This window comes from Pan troglodytes, chromosome 13, assembly GCF_028858775.2.
Source record: "Pan troglodytes isolate AG18354 chromosome 13, NHGRI_mPanTro3-v2.0_pri, whole genome shotgun sequence".
Classification (NCBI taxonomy): domain Eukaryota; kingdom Metazoa; phylum Chordata; class Mammalia; order Primates; family Hominidae; genus Pan; species Pan troglodytes.
The window spans coordinates 66,987,198-67,013,021 of record NC_072411.2 but is presented as its reverse complement, the minus strand read 5'-3'; the positions used below and the strand labels follow the sequence as shown (position 1 = coordinate 67,013,021).

Genomic DNA, 25,824 nt, shown 5'->3' with positions numbered 1-25,824 from the left:
CTCAAGAGGTAATATGATATTAAAAATTGATTATGTGTACTGCACCCATTAAAATTAACATTAATAAATAATTACTAATTTTTAACAGAAATATGTTACATAATTCTTGTATCAAATATATTTCTTGGGAAAGAAAATACACAAAATAAAAAAATAATATTTTTTATACCAGGAATTTGACCTAAAAAACTAATTAATTAATTAATACATGTTGAGCAGGAGTAGAGAAGAGGAAAGTAAAAGTGTGATAAGTCTCTTATATAGGAGAATCAGTAACAGTCTTCCATTCTTATAATTGGTTGAAAATTACATATATATGCTAATCTCTGTGTATATGTATATTTTTATATACATATAATATGCATATGTGAATATAATATATGTATATATAACTGTAGAACAAAAATGTGCATTCTACAAATGGGAATATAGAATAAAATTTGTAGGAAAAAATAACTAATAGGAAAAAAGAAGAGCTACAATGACATATAATGTATACGGAAGAAGAAAACAGTAAGTATAAACCACAAAGAATAAAATAAAATGGCAAAATAAGACCATACCTGACTTAGCATAGTGAATATAAATGGCTTAAAAGGTAACAATAAAAGGCAAATACAATCAGATTATATCAAAAGGTAAAAATCTAAATTTACTAATTATAAGAAACACATATATAAACAAATTGACAAAGAAATGTTGAAAATAAAGGGGTTCAAAATCTTCCCTAGTCAAAAGGAATATAGAAAAGTTAGAGGAATAGAGAGGTAGAAATATTAGAATCAGACACAGCATCATGTATCATGGCAAAAAATATGAAATGGATAAAATTATTATTATACACCTGTAAAAGTTACAATGCACAGTGCAAACATAAGCATCACAAACAATCCATACACTGAGGAAATACATAAAATAAAAACTGTTAGGAAGGAAAGGAAACTTTACATAAAACTTTAACATAACTGTAACAGATACATCGAGGAGATAAAACAATTTCAAGAATGACAAAATATCTTTAATAGGCATGAATAAGCTTTACACTATGCAGAGAATATGCCTTTTTCTGGAACATCCACGGAACAAACAGTAAAATTCACTATAATGGTTTTAATAAAGTGTGAGCATTTTGACTCATCCACCCCAAAAGGGCAAATTCTTTCCACACTCATTGTATAGCCCAGGATGTTAGGAATTAACCAATATTCTTTAGTCCTTGAAAGATCTTAACCTTGAAGACACTCAGAGACAACATACAAATAAAACCCACACCAGCCTCTCTGTGTGCTTTATCTGACTGTAGTAGGCTGAATAAAGGCCTCCAAAGATGTCCCCATTCTAAGCCCTGGAACCTGTGAATGTTACTTTACATAGCAAAAGGGACTATGCAGATGTGACTAAGAATCTTGAGATAGGGAGATTATCCTGGGGATTATCCAGGTGGGCCCTAAATGCAATTTCAAGTGTCCTTATAAGAGAGATTGAGAAGGAAACTTCACCACAGAGCAGGAAATAAATCAGTGTGACCATGGAAGCAGAGATTGAAGTGATGTGGTCACAAGGCAAGGAATGCTGGCAGCCACCAGACACCGGAAGAGGTGAGGAACAGATTCTCCCCCGGAATCTCCAGAGGGAAGACAGCCCTACTGTCACCTTGATTTTAGTCCAGTGATGTTGATTTCAGACTCTGGCCTCCAGAACTGTGAGTAAATAAATGTGTGTTGTTTTAATCCACTAAATGTGTGTTTTAAGCCACCTACTACAGGAAACTAATACTCTAATCTCCAGCTGGTTTCTCTCTCTGGGACTCTCCCTGTATCAGCAATGGTACTATCACTTTTCCTTGTCACCCAATCACTATGAACTTCTTCCCCTCTCATACCCATACCCAAAGTAAAGGGTAGTGGGAATGGGTGGATGTTCATCCCACCTCTTTTTTTAATGAATACATTAAATAAAACAGTATCTCCACAAGTTTGCCTACCTATCATTTTAAAGTAAAACCACTTTAATTTGATTGTTGACCTCTCTGGTGAAATTGCTAGAAATGAAGAAAGTATCTTACCAACCTAAAGGAAATGGAGATAAAAGAGTTGGAGAAGAAGCATGATGCCTAAGGCAAGTCTTTAAAAAAGAGTTTTTTACATATCTTTCTCTTACCAAACTTTAGGTTGCTAATACATTTATCACTATAATTTGATTTTTAATTGATATTCCTGGTGAAAAATTGATACATTTGATAGATTCAGAGGCTGTAATAAAGTCATCTGTCCTAAGAACTAAGAAGTACACAGAGTGATGTAGTTCACTAAAGGTTTCCCCCACCTCAATTTACATGGGCCTTAACTTTCAAGAGATTCAACATGGCAGCTTTAATAATAATAATAATAATAAAAGAGGATCTTTTGTGTCCTTCAATAGTTGATTGAAAGTGTGGCAGGCCAGGTCTCACTAACAGCTGAATAGGCAGGCCTCTGCGACAACTGTTTCAGCACTGACTGAGTGGTTAAGATAAATATTAAAAACTGATGGGGCCAGTGTCCTCATACAAAGGCTGGAATGTAACATAGCTCACCAAGAGTTTTGCCTAGGTCTTCCCTGGGCCTTGAAGCATGACAAGATAACAAAGGAATTCTTAACAGGACCCATTTAGGATTAAACAAGTTTTATTGGGGGTCTAAAGGAACTCCCTAGACCTCCACAAGTAAGCTTTATTGGGGACTAAAGGAACCTCCATGATTTAGCAGGAGACAAGATAAGGGTAATCACCATGGCACCTGGACCCATTTAGATTAAGAAAATGTACTGAGGCTCCAGAGGAAGGTCTTCAGTACTCAGATTTTAGTGATAGATTAGAAGTTGATTACTTGGCCGGACGCGGTGGCTCACACCTGTAATCCCAACACTTTGGGAGGCTGAGGCGGGCGGATCACCTGAGGTCGGGAGTTTGAGACCAGCCTGACCAACATGGAGAAACCCCATCTCTACTAAAAATACAAAATTAGCCTGGCATGGTGGTGCATACCTGTAATCCCAGCTACTTGGAAGGCTGAGGCAAGAGAATCACTTGAACACAGGAGGCAGAGATTACAGTGAGCTGAGATGGTGCCATTGCACTCCAGCCTGGGCAACAAGAGCAAAACTCCGTCTCAAGAAAGAAAAAAAAAGGAAATTGATTACTTATGTCTTTAGATGAATGCACACTTACACACTTACACATAGACATATAGCTTAGAAGGTGTATAAGCTCTGGAAAGCTTTGTAATTTTGAGTTGGTCTGGCAATATTTCCCAGCCTTCTCCCTGTACCTAGTTATAGAAATAAACTCTCTTCTATCCCAGTTCATCTGCATCTTGTTATTGGGCCATGAGAATAAGCATAAAACAAACCTTCCTTTGACGCTGGTATCTAAGCACCAAACAATAGATACGAGCATCAAAAGAAGGTTTGGATACAATCTTCTTTCGTTTTGTCTGGATACAAGGAGCTAGTTTGGGTCTGCTCAGTTAATATATCTATGCTCATATTTTCCTTCCTCAGTTATAAAATAAATCAGAGGTGAACACTGTGGTTAGCCATAGATTAACCAAGAAAGCAGAAATCATCTCAAATGTTCACAGTGGAAGGAATGGAAAGCAGAGGTGGGTCCATGAAGAGTGGAGAGGCTGAGAATTAAACAGTGGGCTCTAAAATAATCCTGGGAGATTGAAGATGGCAGGAAGTCTTTATCATTCTTGGGCTGGAGAGACAAAAGGAAAACATGCAATTACTAGCACCAAGAGGACCACTCTAGGAGACTGAATCTCTGGTGGCCTCGATACAATGGGGGCTGGAGTCACAGAGAAGATAAAGCCCCTGGAGAGGCCACCTTAGGCTGAAAACAGGAGGGAGTGTCTTGATCTCCCTCCCCCAAAAACCACTCCTCACCCTGCTCTCTAATTTCCCGTGGTTGATATAATCCTGCTGCCCGTTGACTCAATCTTTTCAGAAATTCTCTGGAGCCTGAGAAAGTCATCCTGCCAAGGATCAACTGCTTCCCCCCAGAACAAAGCAGAGTAGAAGGATAGATCTGAGTGCAAACAGGTCCAGGACCAGCACACTGTATGGTAAAGTGTTTTTATGGTGTTATATAATAGAATATATCATTTAATTCAACTCTTTCATTTTACAGAGAGGAGCTAGGGTCCAGAGAGATTAAACTGTTTACCTAAATGCACACACACAGCAAGCTTTTAGGTCTAAACACACAGCATGCTTTTATTAGGATTGTATTAGTTATGACACTGCTTAAGCCCTATTATAAAGTGCTTGGGAGCTGAGTCATTTCATAGTCATCCCTAGTACCTGATACAGCATCTGGTGCTTAGAAAACTCTAAATAAAACATTTATTGAATTCATACAGATTGAAAGAGAAACATAGCCTATCAACCGATCTAAGGTAGCTTTAGAAAATTTCCAGTCATATAAGAGTGACTGAGCAAGTTAAACAAAGACTGCCAAAATTATGCCTCTTAAATGTTTTAAAAGGAATCATATATTCTCACTGGCCTGTGACGGTTTAAGTTTTCTACGATTCAAAACAAGAACAAAGATATGTTCCTTTTAACTATCATGCTAAACTATCATTTGAAATAATAAAAGGGATGTCAGCAATGAAAAGCTGTACAGGTTGTACAGAACAGATGGATACAAATAAAAAGCTAATAAATATTTATGTGGCCATGTGTGGGAGGTGTTGCCTAGAGTGTTTCCCCCACATCCCTGACTATGGAGTGAAAAAGGAAACTTAGGAAAAAATATACCCAAAGAGGGAGATTTAAATAGCACAGTGGGCAGCGGGGGAAGTGATGACTAATATTGCTGTTAGTAGTGGTTTAGGAACAAAAGAGACAAGTCAGTTGGAAACCTTCCGGTGTCTTCTTCTAGGGCTCCTTGCTAAAGCTGATGCTGGAAAGCAGGAAGGAAGGAAAGATGGAAGGAAAAGAGGGAGAGAGGGAGTGAGGAAGGAAGGAAGGGAAGTCATTAGAATGTAAGCTGAACACCCATTTCGTGCTTTTGGCCAAACAATAATACACATGTTTAAAAGTTCATTTTGGTGGGAACCCAACTTAAGTAGAATTAATGAAATTCATACAGAACTTGAAATTCACTACCTAAAATTATTCATTAAAAATGCAACATGCATTGAATTAATGTAGCAGTACCTGAAGGAAGTCAAAGAAACTCCAGTTTGAATTTTGGGAGAAAAGAAAGTATCATTTAATATGAAATAAATGAAGAGAACCTAAAAGAGCGAATGGCTAAATAAGTAGAAGAGGTTTTTTGCAACCTATAATTACTGGGGGATTTTTTACAGGAAGCTTCAGGAAAGAAGCTCTGACCCTCAGATTAGTCATTCATCACCCAATCACTGGCTGCTAAATTAGAGGCCAGGAAAAAGAGATCAAACATATGCAAGAAGGAAGAAGAAGAAGGAAGAGGAGAAGAAGGAGGAGGTGGGGAAGAAGGAAGAGGAAGGGAAGGGAAGGAAGGGGAAGCTGCTGTCGCTTTTTGGTTTCAGCAAAACCATACAGGGCAAAATCCCATTAGAGCTTTCTGAGAAGTTATGTCTGGGACAGATCTGATGGTAGGCTTGAAACTTCAAACAGAGTCCAAGAAAAATCCTTTTTTTTTTTTTTTTTGGTTTTGTAGAATTTAGAACTATTTTTCTAGGTGGCTGAAATAAAATAAAATTTTAAGTAGTTGAAATGTTAAGTAAGTTGTTTTCAACAATTTGCAGATTTATGTCAGAATATATATTATAGGATTAAACGGATAAAATAATAATATTAAACATCAAAGTATTAATAGTGTGAGAGATGAATAATTTAAGGCAATTTCAGTTGCATCAGGTTTTTTTTCTTTTTCTTATGAATAAGAATATAATTTTATTACTCTGTAGAGAGGTAAGTAAACTAGGAGAAACTCAAGAGCGGAAATGCAAAACATAATAAAATAGAATACATTCGATTTTAAAAGAATGTCTCTATTTCATTTGAGTGCTGGCCAAAAGATAATGGCATTTCTTGGAAGAAAAGCAGTTATCAGAATTTAACATTTCAAAAACCTGTTTTAGGAAGACACATCGTCACTTATGTAGTATGTAGTATTCTTGTCAACAATATTTTATCTAAATCTAATCATGATGAAACAATCAGAAAAATCCAAACTGAGAACAATCTGTAAAAGGAATGGTCTTTGTTTTGTTACATATATACATATACTATATATGTAAATATATATCCCAAAGCCGACCTTGAGAAAGAAATTCAGTGAGCCATTCCTTACGAGTGTTCCCAGGAGAAATAGGAAAGTGAGAAGTCAAGTCGGTCCAAGAAGAATAAAGAAGCCAAGCTCAGTTGCATATCAGCAATCTCACAGAGAGAGCTGCCTCAGTCCCTCGAGGGCAAGTAGATGACCTCAGAGTTGTCCCCTCAGTTGCATATCAGCAATCTCACAGAGAGAGCTGCCTCAGTCCCTCGAGGGCAAGTAGATGACCTCAGAGTTGTCCCATCAGTTGCTGCTTGGGAGCCACACTTTCAGCTCATCCTTGCACTTCATGCAATCTATAAGCCCCACAGGCAGAGCAGGTCCTGGCTGCCTGAGGTTATTCCCTATGAGAGAAGCAGATCTAGGTTCCTACAGCACAGTCTCTGCTGTAACTAAATAGAAGCCTTCATTCATGATTGGATTAGGGGGAAGGGCAGGTGGCTATGAAGGTTATTAGTCAGACAACAAGGACAATTTTTAAATGAGCTGTACATTAAATATTTAATTTTATTGTTGTTAAATTTTGAATGTGATAATTATGTCATGCTTATGTAGAAGAATATCCATGTACTTATAAGATACATACTGAAGTATTTAGGACAAAAATGCCGTGTCTAAACTTGTTCTCAAATAGCTTCACAAAAAAAGTAATATTGATGTGTATGTGTGAGTATATGAATGTATATACGCACATACATGTATACATACATTTAGTATGTATATGTATACATGTATGTAGACAGATTAAAATAGAGGAAAATATGGAAAAATGTAAACAAATGGTGACTCTAAGTAAAAAGATATATAGATATTTATTGTACTATTATTTTAACCTGTAAGTTAAAAATTTTTCAAAACAAATAGTAGGAGAAAAAAATTAGCATTTGTCATGCTAACTTTTTTTCAAGAAAAGTTGTATTTAAGATCAAACCAAGTGCGGTGGTTCATGCCTGTAATCCCAGTGCTTTGGGAGGCCAAGACAGGAGGATCACTTGACCCCAGGAATTTGAGACCAGCCCTGATAACATAGTGAAACCTGTCACTACAGGCCTGAGAGGTCGAGGCTGCAGTGAGCCATGGTCATGCCACTGCACTCCAGCCTCAGTGCTTTTATAAGTGTTCTTATATAAGGAATAAGTAAATTGCTTATATAAGATTTATATAGCTTTTTTTTTTTTTGAGATGGGATAGGCAATACTCTGGTAACAAACCATCCACAAATCTCAGTGAATAAAAACATAAAATCATTGCATATTGCATTAAGTTGCATTGAAAACCCAGTAAGAAAATTGTTGTAAATAAAATGAAATAAAAATGGGAAAAATGAAGTCCTTAAGATCATTATATTAGGAAAAACTGTCTACCGACTTCTTGACAACAACAGGACTTATTTATTTATTTATTCATTCATTTTACTTATTTATTTATTTATTTTTTGAGACAGCGTCTCTCTCTGCAGCCCATGCTGGAGTGCACTGGCGTGATCTTGGCTCACTGCAGCCTTTACCTCCAGAGCTCAAGTGATCCTCTGATTTCAGCCTCCCAAGTAGCTGGGACCACAGGTGGGCCACCCGACCTGGTTAATTTTTGTATTTTTTGTAGAGACAGGGTTTTGCTAGGTTGCCCAATCTAGTCTCGAACTCCTGGGTTCAAGCCATCCATCCACCTGGGCCTTACAAAGTGCTGGGATTATAGGTGTGAGCCACTGCGTCCAGCCAGGACTTCTGATTTTTTTACTGTTTATTAGAGGGTGGACCCTATTCCTTCCAATCATAGCTCACTTTTTAAAGCAGTGATTCTCAGCCCTTTTGGTTTCAAATTTTGGTAGCCTATTTAAAGAGGAGGTTTAAGATACCCAAAATACCACCAGTCAAGTCTTGAATCATTACAGTGCACATACTTCCACCATATAATTCTGTCCCAGAGTGTCTGAAAAGTATCCATAACAACTGGTCAGCTCCATGTAACTAACTGCTTCAGTGGAAATGATTATTGTCTTGACCTCCTTCCTTTATACTTAAAAAGACAAATTTCTCATATGTTCCAGAAAATATGCCATCTTTACTTAGCACTATGCAGCTCATCTCTTACTTGTAGCAAGTTGTACCCAGTCTACATAATTTCTATAACCTACTACTCCATCCGGCAGTTATTTTTGACCAGCATTGCTGCAATAATACATATACTTGTTTAAGCAGAAGTTAATCTTACACGTTGGTTTTGACAATACCACTGTTTCACAGATATTTCCTGTTCTGTCTCCTTACATCCATATGGTAAGATTGTACATGCTGGTCCCCTTGTGGTGGGGTTATGTGACCAGTTCTAGCACTTGTCACCCATAAGTGATGAGTAGAAGTGACAAACCACTTCTGGGCCAGAGTATTTACATGTTGATGGCAAACCCACCACATTTCTCTTTTTCTTCCAGCACAGTGACCCATGATTTTCAAGGTGGTGGCTGCTTTGTCAGATGAATTCCGGAGTGACCACAAGCAGAGATCTCCTAACGACCCATGATGGTTAGTGTGAGCAAGTATGAGCCATCTAGTGAAGCAAGAAATAGTGCCTATATAAGCACTGAGATTTGAGGATGGTTTGTTACCAGAGAATTGCCTTCCTTATCCTGACCGATAATCAGATTTAATAATATACCTCTGACTGGTGTTGGCTCCATCATACACCAGGGAAACAGCTGTTGCCTAGTACTTATATTGCTTAAACATGTAACTCAAAACCCCTGGTTTAAATGAACTCCTGAGTGCATTATGCATAATATTTGTATAATTGGCTTTCGTAAACAAGACATTGCTATAGTTCTTTACAGAATTATGCTAATATTAGATAGATTATTCTTCATTTATCTTTATCTGTTCTGAGCAACTGAAAGAGGAAAGATTTGCTATGAGAACACATAAATATAGTATCATGAAAGGAAAAGAAAAAGCTCTGTTTTGTGGAAGGCATTAGTCCCCTTTGTTAGTCAAATGAAGAGAGACTATTTATTATACTTTAATCTTAAGGAATCCAAGATTGCTAAACTAATGGATAACGTGACTAAGGAATGAATTAGTTGAACTTTTATTCTATGAGTTGCCACCATGAACTGTGTAATTATAGCCAGGTCCTTTAAATGCTTTGAATGTTTTTCATGCGCAGATTAGATTATTTCAGACCCACCAGGCCTTGAAGAAGGATCAAAGTCTTGTCAGACCTTTTGCCTAAAATTGAAAATATCATGTTACTTGGATTATTTATTTATCCCTGCACCTTGTTTCAAAAAGGATTTTAAGTAGATGGCGTATTATTATTTTATTAACACGTTAAAAAAAACCCCATAAGAGGATTATAGAGTTTTTCCCTATCCTACTTCTCAGAGTGTTTTAAGCATACTGTAGAATTTATTCACTCATGAATTTGATACAAACTAAAGTGAAAATCTCTTCTCTAGAACTTCATAATGCTTAGAAAGCATAGTAACACGTTCAGAGAAAGAGGAAGATCAAATTTAGAGGAAGCTCTTCTTTGAGTTTCTGCCACAATGAGTTTCCCATTCTAGATATTAAAATAATAGTATGTACCCCAGATAAAATACTCAAGTTTCTGTAAATTAAGGATTATGACTTGATTATATGTATTTTAGATTTAGAGCATGCATAAAAAATGATATCTTTTTCACCAACTAGTAGAAAAAAATTCAAGATAATGTTATGATTTTAATCTTCCATGATATGTATGTAATCTAAAATATCAAAACATCACTGACTCTGCATTATAATTAAATATAAAAGGTGACTGACTTAAGCCAAATAAAAAAAAAAATTGAGACAAGGTCTCATTCTGTCACCCAAGGTGGTAAGCAGTAGTGCAAACACAGCTCACTGCAGCATTGACGTCCTGGGCTCAAACTCTCCTCCCATCTCAGCCTCCCAGGTAGCTGAGATCACAGATACACACCACCACACCCAGGTAATTTTTTTTTTTAAGTAAGGACAAAATCTCACTATGTTGTCCAGGTTCCAAATAAATTTTAACAGCTTAATTTTAACTATTCAAAAACTAAGCAAATACCTGAAAATTATTTCTTCTGAAAAACACATGCTAAATAAAAATCTACTATACTTATGGATTTTCAGAGGTCTTCATAAATATAAACTCATAAATTCTTGTGGCTTTCCCAATTGTCACGTCTTCTTTCATGAAATATTTTGTAAATTTTTACTATGATATTGGACAGAGCATGAACCTCAGAATTGCCCAAATCTGAGTTCACTGACTTAATCAAGCACATATTATTAATATATAACCTTGGATAATTTATCAATTTAAACTGAAGAGCTTCATCCTCAACATTTCTAAATTATGGGTGTTATAAACAATAAATCAGGTTATTCCTTTACATTTAATAACTAGCACCCCACACTGTGATAAGTGTCAGTAATGCAACAGTACAGTAATATATAGGCAAAGCACCAACCAGAAATTAAGTATCTGTTGAATTTCTCTCTACTTTCCTTTTCCCTCAACCAATTCCTGAATAAATGTAGGGAGAAACAGGAACGTTTTAAGAAATCTTCTTCAACTAATATGAAATAGGATATCTGAAGACTCACCCTTCTGTCTTCCTAGTCTACAGTTTGTTCCACAGCTATTTTTGTGACTAAAGATACCAAAATTAGACATTACTTTTATCTCTAAATTTCAAGGCAGTTGTTAAGAACTATGATTAAACTACCAAAATAAAGAAACGTAGAGGAATAATGAACATTGACTACAAACTAAATGGATTGTCACATATTCTATCTGGTGATTTGAGAGACTGCTTCTCATACACTGTAATTCAATGGAAAAAATAGCATATACAAAATGATTACTTAGTAAGAAAAATTCAAACTTAAAATGAGTTGTCAATGTGATGTGCCATGTTAGAAATGAATAATAAAATGTGTGCGAAGGGCTAAGTAAGGCATTTTCCCCTTTTTTCTCTTTTAAAAAGTACTACAAAAGAGCGGTTTTTTTGGTTAAAAAAATTAATCAAAATTGCTAAATGAATGATGCTTTCAGAAGTTTCCTGTTTTTGACATCAGAGTCATATTATAATGCTCTATTTCCTGTTTCCTCATCTAAATAGAATTTTGCTTCAGGCAATTTTTTATCTGAACTTCTGTTTGTAGAAACCAGGGACATTTATTGAATTGTTTCTTGCTGGCTGTTTGATCTTAACAAAGCATTTAAATGGTACTGATGCCCTGGCTTGAGCAACGGAGCATCCCAGACTTTCAGTTAGTTGCACACAGCACACACAAAACTCATTTGAGTTACAGCTAAATGCAATTACAGGCCTCAGAGTTAATACATAGATCACTTCTTATTTAAGGCAATTCACCTTTGAATTGGTTAACCTTTAATTGTTTATAAAATAATAAGATGGGAAACAAAGTTGCTACCTAATATGTTAGTTTCCCCAAATAAACACTTATTTAAAGGTTCATTTGTTAATCAAGTATCTGGAACTTGAAATACATTTTTATGAAAGGAAATAAATTTTAGGTGATTAGGTTTTTATCAAGAGCTGAAGTTTTTAATAATGAACAGGGAGAGATACTGTGGCAAAACAGTAATTGAATAAAACATACATTCAATAAAATGATATGAAAAATCAATGTTTCACATTTATCCTGAGTCAAATATAGAGAGAATTAAATTGAGGATGACGAAGTGTAGTTTCTAATCATTGTTCCACCACTATTTGACCTTGAGCAAATTGCCTGGAGACCATATTTGGTAGACAGATGAGGATGTACACTTTCTTTTAAATACTTGAGAATTAGCTTAAGTGCTCTCATTTGACAACTTGCTCAGTATTTCATAAATGCCAGGAAATTAGCTCAAATCCTCTGATGAGCTGCATTTTCTGTGTTCAATTTGTATAAATTCAATAAATATTTATTGAGGGTCTTCCATATGCTGGATATGTGTCTTAGCAAAATAGTTTTAAAGTACAATATGAAAGATCTGATGCTCAATAGTATATCATTAGTGAATTGCAAATTAAAATCTAAATGAGATATCACTATATATCCACTGGATTGTCTAATAGTTTAAGTTGTCAGTATTAAATATTGGGAAAAATGTGGAGCAGCTGGAACACTCATACATTGCTAGTGGGAGATTAAAATTGTGCAGCACTTTGTAAAGCTAAACATATATTTACTATACTACCCAATAATACCACTAAGTATTTACCAAGAGAAAACAATTTTCTACACGAAGACTTGTACATGAATGTTCACAGCAGCTTTATTCATCATAGCTAAAAACTGGAAACAACTCAAAAACATGTAAGTAAATTGATGAGCAAATTGTGGTATATCAATTTAATGGGATACCATCCAACAATGAAATAAATCAATGAATGATAACACTGATTGACATGAATAATCTCAAAATCATTATCCTATGTTAATGAAGCCAGACACAAATGAGCATTTCGTATATTATTTTATTTGCATAAAAATTTATAACAGGAAAATCTAATCTATAATGGCAAAAGGTAGATTTGTGGTTGTCTGAGCTAAGGGGTAGAGGAAGATTGACGGACTGCAAAGTGCAAAAGGGAACTCCTTGGGGGTGATGGAAATAGTCTATATCCTGATTAGCAAGATGGTTACATGCACGTGTACCTTTCTCAAAACTCATAGAACATACACTTAAAATGTGCAGTGCTGGCTGGGTGCAATGGCTCACACCTGTAATCCCAGCACTTTGGAGGCCGAGGCGGGTGGATCACCTGAGGTCAGGAGTTCAAGACCAGTTTGGCCAACATGGTGAAACCCCATCTCTACAAAAATACAAAACTTAGCCAGGCATGCTGGTGGGTGCCTGTAATCCCAGCTACTTGGCAGGCTGAGGCGGGAGAATCACTTGAACCCGGGAGGTGGAAGTTGCAGTGAGCAGAGATCGTGCCATTGCACTCCAGCCTGAGCAACAGAGAGACTCCATCTCAAAAATAAACAAATAAACAAATAAATAAAATGTGCAGTGCTTCAGTTTTCTGAAGATTTCCAGGAGCTTCGGAGGGATTAAACAACCTTTGAGGTAATGACAGGAATTTGAGTTGAGAAACCACCAGGGATGTCAGAGGGATTTTCAGAACCCATGAAATCAGTTCACAAGAGAAAGGGAACACTTTCATCTTTTAAGAAGTCTGCTTACAGTAATACCAGTCATGTATGAACTTGAAAGAGAGGCTTTTCCCAGACTTTCAAATGCCAGAGCTGCCAAAATCTGAGTTCAGCAAAAATGAGGAGGGCAGGGGGTCAAGTAAGAGATGCGAAGCCAACCAGCCTTCCCACTGCCTCCCAGACTGCAGGTTCCCACCTGCTTCTCTGCAAAGCTTTAATCACTAAATTGAGACCCTCTGACTCTATTGCCTAGTGGTCATGCGGGCTGTTGGAAATGTCATTCAGTAGCAGGAAAATGTTTCCCCACTGAATAAATTTTCAAGGGAAAAGTGAGAGAGAAAAAAAGTAGTGTCTTAATTACAATATGTTTGCTATGCTAATGCAACTTCCAGACAAACAAGTAACACCACCAATCACCCTCACTCTCCTCCTCTCTGGTTCCAATTGGATTGCCTAAAAAAAAAAAACTTGACGCTGCCACCATCTCAGTCAATTAATTTCGTAAAACTGCAGATGCTCGTGCTCCTTGCTTTGAAGGATGTATGTGGGGAGGGGGAGATGTTACAAATTAAAATGGTGAGGAAGGAGTTTTAAGAAGAGCAAATAGAAACGGTGCACATGTAAATACATAAGTAGCAGTTAATAGTGTTAAGAAGCATCAGCCTTTCCTTGTTCCACTGAGCACAGTGATAAGGACCTAAATCTCCTGACATGAAATAGTAAAGACTCAATACCACTCCATCCAAAATGGAATCCAGTCTCTGGGAAGAAAGAGGAAGAAAGGATAGATTGAGGAAATTGATGGATGGAAGGGGTGAAAAAGGAAGCTAGCAAAGAAAGAAAAAGAAATTCCTAGATTTTCATCTGAGACAGATTCTATTTGGGCTAGCTGGTGACATGATGAAAAAGTTTTTAAATGTTTGCACCATTTTCTGGACCCCAAATGCCACTCTCCAGAGATACTGTGTAGCCCAATTGACCAACCCAGAAGATCTGAGCTCTTCACAATACTGATCCTGGAACCCGGACTTCCTGTTTCGTGAAGGACCAGAACTTGGTATCATGCATATGTATTATTAACCCTTTAACTACTAAAGACCATGCTTCTTGTGAATATTTTTATTATCACTGAAATCACTGAAAGAATTAAGTTGCCTCCTTTGAATCTTATCAGATTCAAATAATGTCAGTTAGTAGCTTAACAGAAAAGTAACTAGAGATAATTTGAACCAAAACAGAACCTATAATAAATGAATAATGGAACAGTAATAATTCCAGAATTTGCTGTGGAATAGAAAATTATTTCGAAAGGAATTTCTAAGAGGAAAATATTTCTTCTAACTAGGGCATAGAAAAATATACAAATGAAAAGGTTTTTTTCCCTGTACCTGAATCTAAAAGGAGTTATGGTGCCTTGATAGCCACTGGCTATTTAAGCTAAAGGGAACAGTGTACATGGTTTATTTTCGCTCTTCTCCGGCATTTAAATTCTGTGTGAGTGTGTGTGTGTGCACATATGCGTGTATGCATTAGACTTTTTAGATTGCTCTTATTTTCCCCAAAAGGCACCAATTGGTAAAATGTACAGGCTTTTCAGTAGGACACACCACCTGATTCTTACAACACACACACACACACACACACACACACACACACACACACACACACTCCACACTGTCTTCTTATGGTTTGGTTTGGATTTTGCTACTTTTAAAAATTTCCAATCTTTCAGTCTGTAGCTTCTTTCCTTTAGATAATTTACTTTTTATTGGCAATATGTTTTACATTATTTAATCACCATTTTTTAAGTCATTGTAGTAGGGACGTTTAAGGCCAGGCCAACCTCATGCATAAAAAGATTCAGTAAGAGATTTGCTGTCCTGTGCTTCCCACCACATCTGGGTCAGGTCCCTGCAAAGCAAGGTCATGGGAATGTGGCTGCTGTCTGAGTTTTTCCTTTTCTAGCCCTTAGGGGCATGAAGGTCCTTTTGGACATTGAGTTGAAAAAGGTAGTAGTATTTATAACAAATCTAAATGGATTCATATGATTCTTACCCACACTATTTTAAAACTTCTTTTAAAAGTCAGGCTGAGCTCCTATGGCAAGTGGTCACTTTGTTCATACTGACATTTTTTAGAAAATACCTTAGGGTCTCATGTGAGTAAGAAATAGATTGCAATAACTTTGAGAAAGGAACACAGCTAAGGAAGGGGTAAAAGAAAGATGAACTGAAATTAAAAACAAATATTTTCTGTAAAATTTTTTTAAAAGATAGAGATACCAAGAAATCAAGGGGGAAACATGCATTGTTGCATTCTTGCTTTCACTTCATTTTCTCACATGGATGATATAGAGAAATCAACCGCTAATAAGAATGAAGCCACTTACTATGACATATTATTTTTAACTCATGAAACATTCAGAGTGCTTCATATCTCAAAAATATATTTTACATCTTTGCAAATTGTGCACCTTTGCTACTGTTTGTCTAGCAATAGGCCCGTGGTACCCCCAAAGTTAACAGAAGGAAAGCATGTAATAAAAGACAATATTATAAACTAAAAAGTAAAGAGAAATGATAATAAAACTAATCAGAATCTACCTTTATTTGATTCCAAAAACTCCTTTCTCCTTACTATTTTATTTACCCCAGTGATACATGTTTCTTATTCTCCATATCAGGAATTATCATATTCTCCCTGAAATGGTTAGGCTTTGTGTCCCCACCCAAATCTTATCTTGAATTGTAATCCTCATAATCCCCACATGTCATGGGAGGGACCTGGTGGGAAGTGATTGAATCATGGGGTGGTTTCCCCCATGCTGTTCTTGTGATAGCGAGTGAGTTCTTACGAGATCTAATAGTTTTATAAGTGTCTGGCATTTCCTCTGCTGGCACATTCTCTCTCCTGCCACCCTGTAAAGAGGTCCCTTCTGCCATGATTGTAAGTTTCCTGAGGCCTCCCCAGCCATGTGGAACTGTGAGTCAATTAAATCTCTTTTCTTTATAAATTACCCAGTCTTGGGTATTTCTTCATAGCAGCATGAGATCGGACTAATACCCTCCCCTTATCTCATTTTTAATGATAAGGTCGAATTCTAATCCTACTAGTGGGAGACAGGACTAGCTGGATTTCCTAGGCCAACTAAGAATTCCTAAGCCTAGCTGGGGAAGATGACCACATCCACCTTTAAACACGGGGCTTGTAACTCAGCTCACACCCGACCCATTAGGTAGTAAAGAGAGCTCACTAAAATACCAATTAGGCTAAAAAAGAAATAGTCAAATCATCTATCACCTAAATGCACAGGGGGAGGGACAATGATCAGGATATAAATCCAGGCATTCAAGCCAGATTGGGAAACCCTTTGGTCCCCTCCCGTTGTATGGGAGCTGTTTTCATTCTATTAAATCTTGCAACTGCACACTCTTCTGGTCTATGTTTGTTCCAGTTCGAGCTGAGCTTATGCTCCCCGTCCACCACTGCTGATCGCCACTATCGCAGACCTGCCGCTGACTTCCACCCCTCCGAATCTGGAAGGATGTCTGCTGCACTTCTGATCCAGAGAGGCACCCAATGCCGCTCCCGATCGGGCTAGAGGCTTGCCATTGTTCCTGCATGGCTAAGTGCCTGGGTTCATCCTAATCGAGCTGAACACTAGTGGCTGGGTTCCACGGTTCTCTTCCGTGACCCACAGCTTCTAATAGAGCTATAACACTCACTGCATGGCCCAAGGTTCCATTCCTTGGAATCCGTGAGGCCAAGAACCCCAGGTCAGAAAACAAAAGGCTTGCCGCCATCTTGGGAGCAGCTGCCACCATCCTGGGAGCTCTAAATACAAAGACCCTCGGGTAACACTAGCATCATGGAATTGAGAAATTACAAGTGGTAGAGGAATTTTAATGCCATCTAGTGTTTCCATGTGTATGAACCATACTGCAGGCCACTGCTCAAACCCACCTTTAGCTCAAGCTGTTTTCTTCATTCTCACTCCCCACTGCTTTGTAGGGAAGCCACTGTAGCTGGCACAATGGCCCATTGACTGGATAAGGGATTGGTAACTAGCCCAAGAAGAGCTCATCCCTAGGCTGTGTTAAAATAATTAATTGGGAAACCATTAAACTGAGATGGCTCTAGCCCCCTGAGTTCCTACATGCGAACTCAAACCCAACTCAGAGGGAATGGTCATAGCCTAGGAAAATGGAACTTAAGCTTAACCAATCAGAAACTGCCAACTAACCTCTAACTAGGGACTTTAAGGCTACTTTAGCCAATCAAATATTTTCTTTGTCTTGCTTCCCAGAACACCTAATAAAACTTTTTCCCTTATTCCCCTTCAGTGGAGCCCAACCTGGTTGTGGTTTGGCACTGTGAATTCATGAATCACTGTCTGCTCAAATAAACTCTTTAAAATGTTAATGTGCTTAAGTTTATCTTTTAACAGCTGGCAGCCTCCTAGGAGGAGGTGTGGTTCAACAAGCTGTGCTCAGGGGAGGCAAAGGTATGTAGCTAAGCCTGTCAGACTCACTTGTTCTGGAATTTTCCCCAGAGAACTCAGTGACTAACCAGTCAGTTGCAAGAGAATAATGAAGTAGACCTACAGATAAAAGCTAAGATTCCACGAGAAAAAGATCACGCTGGCCATGACAGACAGAGAAAAGAAAAATCTAGGGATACCTGGAATGTTGACAAATTTTCTAGTCCTAGATTCATTACAAAAATTTTTCTAATCACCACTTTCCCCATTCCTAAAGAAGCTCAAGTAGGTTTTTGTTTACTCACAAGCAAAGGAGAACACCTAGCATCCTTTCTATCCTTCGTCATCCCCTACAATGTCCTTGCCCAGTGGTCACGCTCAGGTTTAAATATCTCTAGTAATAATTTACCACTCAGTTTATCCCAAGACATCTCTAAGTAATTAGGTTATAAAGCCATTGGTTATATTGAGTGAGCCTTTCAACCTCTGAGTCTTTATTCTCTGGCTACTTAAAGCACTGTGAGACTCAGTATCCTCTCATTATTCTGATCCCTCTCAATTGTAAATGTCCCAGTTGATCTGTAACTTTCCTCAAATTGTGGCTTCCAGAGCTGAAAACAATAGTCCATATGTGGTGTGACCAACACAGATGGCCTGGATTATCGTCATCCTTGTTCTGTGTAATTTATTACAAGTACTTTACCTGACTGTGTTAGACTTTTTTCTCAGCCCCATTAAATTGTTGCATTATTTAAACTTCTTGTTAATTAAAAGCAGTATTAGAAATGAGTTGGAGATAACCCACATGTTCTTACCTTGCACCTATACAGTTGGTTTTTCAGATTCAAGATCAGGATGTTATATTTGTAAGTTAAACTTCATTTTTACTAGGCTAAATTTTACGTTTCCAGCCTTCCATCAAATATCACTGACCACCCACCCCACCCTCTTATGATCATTACTTCCTCTAAATTGCTCCAACAAATATATCTATTTCACTCATTTGGTACATCTCTTATTCTACCTAATCAAGTTAGTCAACATATAATGAACATTGGTTCCAAACTATAGAGCATACATATCTTGTTTTCAGAACCTATAGAATGCCACACACACAATCTTTATTGGTAACTAGTAATGATCAAAAATGAGAAATGTAGGCATATTCAATAGATCCTACATTGTTTTTCTAATCACAGCCTGTGAGCTTTCAGATATGTTACTGGGGCAATTTCAGCATTGGGTCTGATTTGTGAAACCTAGCACATTCTTTCCCCTCCTTATAGAGGATAAGTAGATAATCCTTTTGAAATGTGAGTGGATAATGTATAACTTCAATTGCTAGTCTTTTGGGTGTCCTTAGCATCTTTTTAATACATTTCTACTAAACACTTCTAAGATAGACAGTGGTCTGTCACAGGCAGTTGAGAAGGGCCATTTGGCTTGAGCTTTCAATGTTTGAAAAGCCTCAGATTAGTTATGTTATATCTATGAAACCACCTTTGTAAAAATTCTATCAGTAAGAAAATACTGGCAGTGGGGGAGATCCGATCTAGCCACCCAGCTTTTGCCTTAACCCTTCAAGCTGTCCTTAGTTATTCCTGGACTTGGGCGAAGCTAACTTTGGGAAACATTTAGTTTACAGTTTAAGTGATAATAGTCCTTCCCATAAACTCAACTGCTTTTGTAAAGCAAAGGAAAGACCACCAGGCTAAGAGGATAGAAGAGCCTGAATTCTGCTAAGGTGCAGACATAAAGGATTGCTAGCCATTATTCTGGAGATTACAAAATATACAACTTCCCCAATTACTCCAGCAAATAGCATCACTACTGTAGAGCCTATGATTGGCCTTTTGAGATATCTTTTCAGGTTTTTTTGCATGTTTCATAACCAACGGCCCCACCTAAACCCACCAAAAACTAGCTTCTGTGGCCCCACCCAGAAGCAACTCAGTGCACAGGAAGACCATTTCCACATCCCTGTGATTGCACCCCCAGCCAATCAGCAGCAAGCACCTATTGCCTCGCCACCCCCACCCTTTCCCCAAAACTACCTTTGAAAAACTCTAGCCATAAAATTCTTGGAGAGATTGATTTGAATAATAACTCCATCTCCCACATAGCAATGGCTGGCCTCATGTCAATTAAACTCTTCTTTTACTGAAATGCCATGGTCTCTGTGAATTGATTTTGTTTGTGTAGCAGGCAGGAAGAAACCACTGGGCAGTTACACCTACAGCAGCACAGATACACTAAAATTAAAACATGTCACTCTTAATCTTAAACTTATGACCCATTATAACACCACCCCATTTTAAGCATTATAAATAATTTTAACACATCCTTTAATTATTGTATGAATAACAATAATATTACACTACCTTTGGGTTTAAAAACAAAGTGTTAATTTGTCAAATGGTTAGAAATGTATCACAATTTTGTATCACTCTTTCTAAAATGTATTTTTCAAAATATTCTGGTTGCATTAGTAAATGGAGATGAGCCAGGCTTTTCTGTCTCTTAGAGGCCCTAGAGGCAAATGAACATCATAATTTCATTACTTAAATGTTCTCCTGATGGTCCTTTTTGCTGTCGACATGAAACTTATTGTCACTTAACAACAAGGCTTTTTAATTGCTAATTCCTGTTTGGATTGTTTCTTCCATTTGGAACATTTTTAATGAGCAGCAGTGACTGTGTGAATCACTATGCTACGTTCAGTGGGAAAAAAAAAATCTTCATCAACAGCAACATAAACGTGATCCTTTCCCCCAATAAGCTTACCATTCCCACAGATACAACCATACTTAGCTATGGCATGCAATAAAGGATCGAGTATTGTATTTTAGGAGTAAACAAAATTACCCATGACCAGAAAGAAAAAGACTTAAGTCAGATTCAGAGATGTGGGGAAAGTTTGCCAGCCTCATATTTCTACACTATGGGCAATCTTGGCTCTAACCACAAAGTCTTTTTGGTCCCTTTGCTCCCACTTCCTGATTTTAGCACCACTGTCATTCTTTGTGGCAAACAGTATTTCTAGCAAACATCATATATAAGAAGGCACTGCTGTAGCTGGGAGAGGATGCACAGTCACAGTTGTCCCTAATACTTCTACTGCCAAGGTTCCACCCCACTCTGTGCCCCAGGTCGCATGTTCTTTAGTTGTCTCTGTCAAGTGTACTATCTTGCCAGAATCTGGTCCTCCTGGCCAACCCATCCTAAGGGTATAAAATGTCCTTTGTCCAGGCCAAATTGAACTGATACAGGGATGACATAATGCAAACGGAACTTCATTAAAACAAAAGAAGAAAAAAGATCAAAATCGGTAAATGAACTCTTACTTATTATAGTGTAACCTTCATAGATCACGTTGACTAAAAGATACTAAAGGGTACCAAGCCCCCAATTTTGGTTCTTCTACCCTGTCACTTTGGGTGTGTTTTGGGCATATTCATTAGTGAGTGATAAAAGCTGATATTATTTGAAGATAATCACAGTTTGCTTATCCACTGTCTTGCATTGTGTTATTCATGTTATAGCTGGCATGAAGATGTTACAGAAAAGGGGCACCAATCTAGACCCCAAGAGTTCTTGAATCTTGTGCAAGAAAGAATTCAGGGTGAGTCCACAGAGTAAAGTGAAAGCAAGTTTATTAAGAAAGTAAAGGAATAAAGAATGGCTACTCCTTAGAGCAGCCCTGAGGGCTGCTGGTTGCCCATTTTTATGGTTATTTCTTAATGATATGCTAAACGAGGTGTGGATTATTCATGCCTCCCCTTTTTAGACCATATAGGGTAACTTCCCAATGTTGCCATGGCATTTGTAAACTGTCAGGGTGCTGGTGGGAGTGTAGCAGTGAGGGCCACCTGAGGTCACTCTCATGGTCATCTTGGTTTTGGTGGGGTTTAGCTGGCTTCTTTATTGCAACCCATTTTATCAGTGAGGTCTTTATGATCTGTATCTTGTGCCGACCTACTATTTCATCCTGTGACTTAGAATGCCTTTACTGTCTGAGAATGCAGCCCAGTAGGTCTCAGCCTCATTTTGCCCAGCCCCTATTCAAGATGGAGTTACTCTGGTTCAAACGCCTCTGACAAAATGACTAAGCTGTAACAGTCACCTCCTCCAGCTTCTGGAGCCAGGAAATGGTACATGATCTTACAAAGAAAATATTATGAGCTGAAAAAAGGAAGGATCAAATTTCAGTTTGGATTTCCAGTAGAAATACTTTTTTCCACACAGACTTTAAAATTATATTTTCTATCACATATGCAGAGAATACAGGCAGCAAAGTGAAAGGTGCTGAGAGTACACTCAAGTCAGTCAGAGCTTCAGTTTTGGTGGGCCAGTCCTCACGTTAATGATCAAAGACTAAGAATTCTCTGTAGATCCCAAAGTAAACCTTTGACAGTCATGCTGACCAGACACTTAAGGATATATGGATGAGACCAACAACACAGGACACAGAAGGATCCATACCATATTGGAAAGAGAGAGTATTATTCTAGATATGTTATCCAAGATTTCTTAGCAGTTCATTAGTGAGACTAAACTAAAAATATCAGAATCCAATGATTTATAGCTTATTATATTTGCATGTAATGATAAACCATATATATTTACCAATACAGCATTTAATGAAGCACAAGGAACTCTCCTATTACTTCCATAAGAAATTCAGTCAAAGAACTTCTTTAGGTCCTGTTCTAGAGAAATATCTAGATGGAATGAAACCTTTTTGACTATTAGATCAGTCTTGGTACCCAGCGGAGGTGTATTAATCCAGGTCAGATTTGTCCGTAAATGACAGAATGCCCCAAGTAACAGCTATTTAAGCAAAATTGAAGTTTATTGCTTTCTCATATCTCCACGAACACCCAGATCTGGAATATCCACCAGGGACCCAGACCCCTCTGTCTTATTACTCAGTCATCTTCAACATGAAGTTTCCAACAGGTGGTTGCTTCAGGGAAAAGCTCCAGCTTCAGCCATCATGTCTCTGCATTCTGGCCAGTGAGAAGGAGCAAAAGAAAGGTAAGGCATTATTTTCCTTCTCATTAAGGACTTACAGTTCACCTGCATCTTCTTCTTGGTCAAACTTAGCTGTATGACCACAACCAGTTACAAGTAAGGATGTATATTTCAGTTCTCTTTCCAGGTAGCCACAGTCAAGACCAAAATCAGAGTCTCTTTCAGGGTGGAGGAAGAGAAAATAAATATCTAAAGCCAAATAGCAGTTTCTCTTGCGCCAAAATTCCCTCGATCTTATATGATTTTGGCCTAACGAAGTATTTTTCTGTTTGGATATATCAGCAGAAAACATTAATCAGAGCTTATTACAGGCCAAGCAAATAACTAAATACTTTAAAAATAGTATTATGGATTAAATTGTGTCTCCCTGAAAAGAGATGTTGAAGTCCTAACCCCTACTACCTTAGAATGTGACCTTCTATGGAAACAGATGTAGGTGCACGTGTAGTCAAGTTAAGGTGAGGCCATTAGGGTGGGCCCTAATCCAATATGATAGGTATCCTAATAAAAAAAAAACGGAGGGGATAATTTGAACTCAGACACAGACAAGACATGCACAGAGGGAACAGTGTGTAGAGACACAGGGAAAATGCCATGTGAAGATGGAGGATTGTAGTGTTGCATCTACAAGCCAACCACAAGAAGCTAGGAAAGATTCTCCCCTGTAGGCTTCAGAGGGAGCATGGCTCTGCTATTGCCTTGATTTGGGACTCCTAGCCTTCAGAACTGTGAGACAATAAATTTCAGTTGTTTTAAGTCACCCAGTTTATGACACTTTATTAAAGCAGTTTTAGGAAACTAATAGAAGTCTAGGTCACCTCCAAAGTTACTAGATAGAAGCAATAAGTTCTAGTGTTCTATTATGCTGTGGGGTGGATATAGGTAACAATGTATTATCTATATTCAAAAAGATAGAAGGGAGGATTTTGAATGCTCATAACACAAATAAATGATAAATGAGGTGACGGATATCCTAATTATCCTGATGTGATCCTTACACATTTTATACATGTATCAAATATCACTCTGCACCTCATAAATATGTACAATTATTATATGTCAATAATTTAAAAATTAGCTTATCTCATTTAATTCCCAAAACTACCACTTTGAGAGAGGTACTCTTAGTTTTCCCTTTCTACAAATAAGCACATTAAGGCTCAAAGAATAAAGGAACTTGCCAAGATCTCTTGAACTTTGATTCAGACCCAGTTTTTTTCTGATTCCAGAGCCTGAGCTCCCAATACACTATACTAACTAAATAACCCAAAGCACATGTTTTTAAGATCTGCATCCTTTCTCAGCTTGAATACTATAAGAGATAACTGTGAAGTGTTATGTACATATTAGGTGAGATTAGTACCCAATAGGTCCCCCCATCCTACCCCATAGGTAGCATGATATTGGAACCTATCATCCAAACAGGAACACTTCTGAGAATGACAAAGATGCTTGATATAGTTTGGATGTATGTCCCCAACCAAATTTCATATTGAAATGTAAACCCCAGTGTTGCAGGTGGTGCCTGGTGGGAGGTGATTGGATCATGGGGGCAGATTTCTCATGAATGGTTTAGCACCATCCCCATGGTACTGTCCTCGCCATAGTGAGTTCTCTTGAGATCTGGTTGTTCAAAAGTGTGTAGCAACTCTCTGGCTCTCTTGCTCCTGCTTTGCCTCCTGCCATGACCTTAAGCTTCCAGAGGCCTCCCCAGAAGGAGATACCAGTGTGATGCTTCCTGTACCTCCTGCAGAACCATGAGCCAATTAACTTCTTTTCTTTATAGATTACCCAGTCTCAGGTATTTCTTTATAGCAATGCAAGAATGGATTAATACAATGCTACTTATGATTACATTGGGACAGGAAGCCTAAATGACAACTATCTTGGGCAAACCAAGGCTTACTCACATGCTAATACTTACCTTATTGCTCAGTGTCCCATCCACTCTGACTCCTAACCAGAAATGTCACCGTAGCAGACTTACAGAATTCTAATAATTACAGTTAGAAAACATGAAAATACCTTAATTATGCAATAGTAATAATAATAATAATATGGTAGCACACAAATAATGTATTATTTCATGAGTAATATATAGAGCACATAAAATAATTACAGAAATGATGTTTAAGGTGATGAATCCTAAAAAAAGATATATTTTGATTATTTAGTTGAACATATTAGAGAAGACTTCCCAACAAAGGTTGAGACATCTACCTCTGGAAAATTTAAAAAGAGAGAAAGTAAGGTTTAGCTTGTTTGAAACTCTACATATTGGTGCTCTGTTTGTTATAGCAATGAAGCCAATAACCAAATACTGTGGAGAATGTCACGCATCCAGTTTTTCACAAAAAACAAAAGTACTCCTCTTAACAGACTCATTTCTAAGGTGGAGGAAAAAGTCACTCTTTCCCAGAGATATGTATTGAAAATTATTATCTCTAGTCTCATCCAAATTTGGACTTTAATAATATCAGAAAGGAGTCAGATTACACATCAGGAAGAGCTTTCTAAATTCGAATTTCTGCCAAGATAGAGCCTTCTTTTATTATTTCTAAGAGAGCTGGGTACCCTTGGAAGTCACCTCGCCTGGACTGTAACCAAATAATAATGAAACATAATAATTCTACAAAGGCTTAGCGTATGATCTACATAATTATATAATTTGATTAAAAAGCTCAAATTAGGGCTCTCTATATTTGTGAAAGTCCAGTTCCCATAGCCTCTGTCTGGGGCTAAGACAGACTCAATAAAACTATTTTTGCACATGTGAATATGCACTTCAACAAACTAAATACTGTATAATCTGGCTA

General features: G+C 37.5%; 2 long non-coding RNA genes across 6 annotated transcripts in view; one reads left to right on the top strand and one right to left on the bottom strand.

The window, feature by feature from the left end:
• Positions 1–25,824, bottom strand: part of LOC104005243 (uncharacterized) — a 287,414-nt gene that overhangs the window by 141,889 nt on the left and 119,701 nt on the right. For 2 of the 5 annotated variants that reach the window (XR_008546636.1, XR_010150119.1), the window contains exons 7-8: positions 24,933–25,001; positions 10,111–22,983 (exon numbers count right to left, since the gene is read on the bottom strand). The exons of 1 other annotated variant lie outside the window; for it this stretch is intronic. This is a non-coding gene — a long non-coding RNA (uncharacterized LOC104005243). Of the gene's footprint in view, positions 1–10,110; positions 25,002–25,824 lie in introns of those variants that run through there. 2 more of the 5 variants (XR_678463.4, XR_008546637.1) reach the window with 1 other exon arrangement.
• On the top strand, positions 1,523–9,086 carry LOC134808051 (uncharacterized). Its single transcript, XR_010150120.1, has 3 exons — positions 1,523–1,702; positions 2,046–2,118; positions 8,742–9,086. It is a non-coding gene; the product is annotated as an uncharacterized LOC134808051 (long non-coding RNA).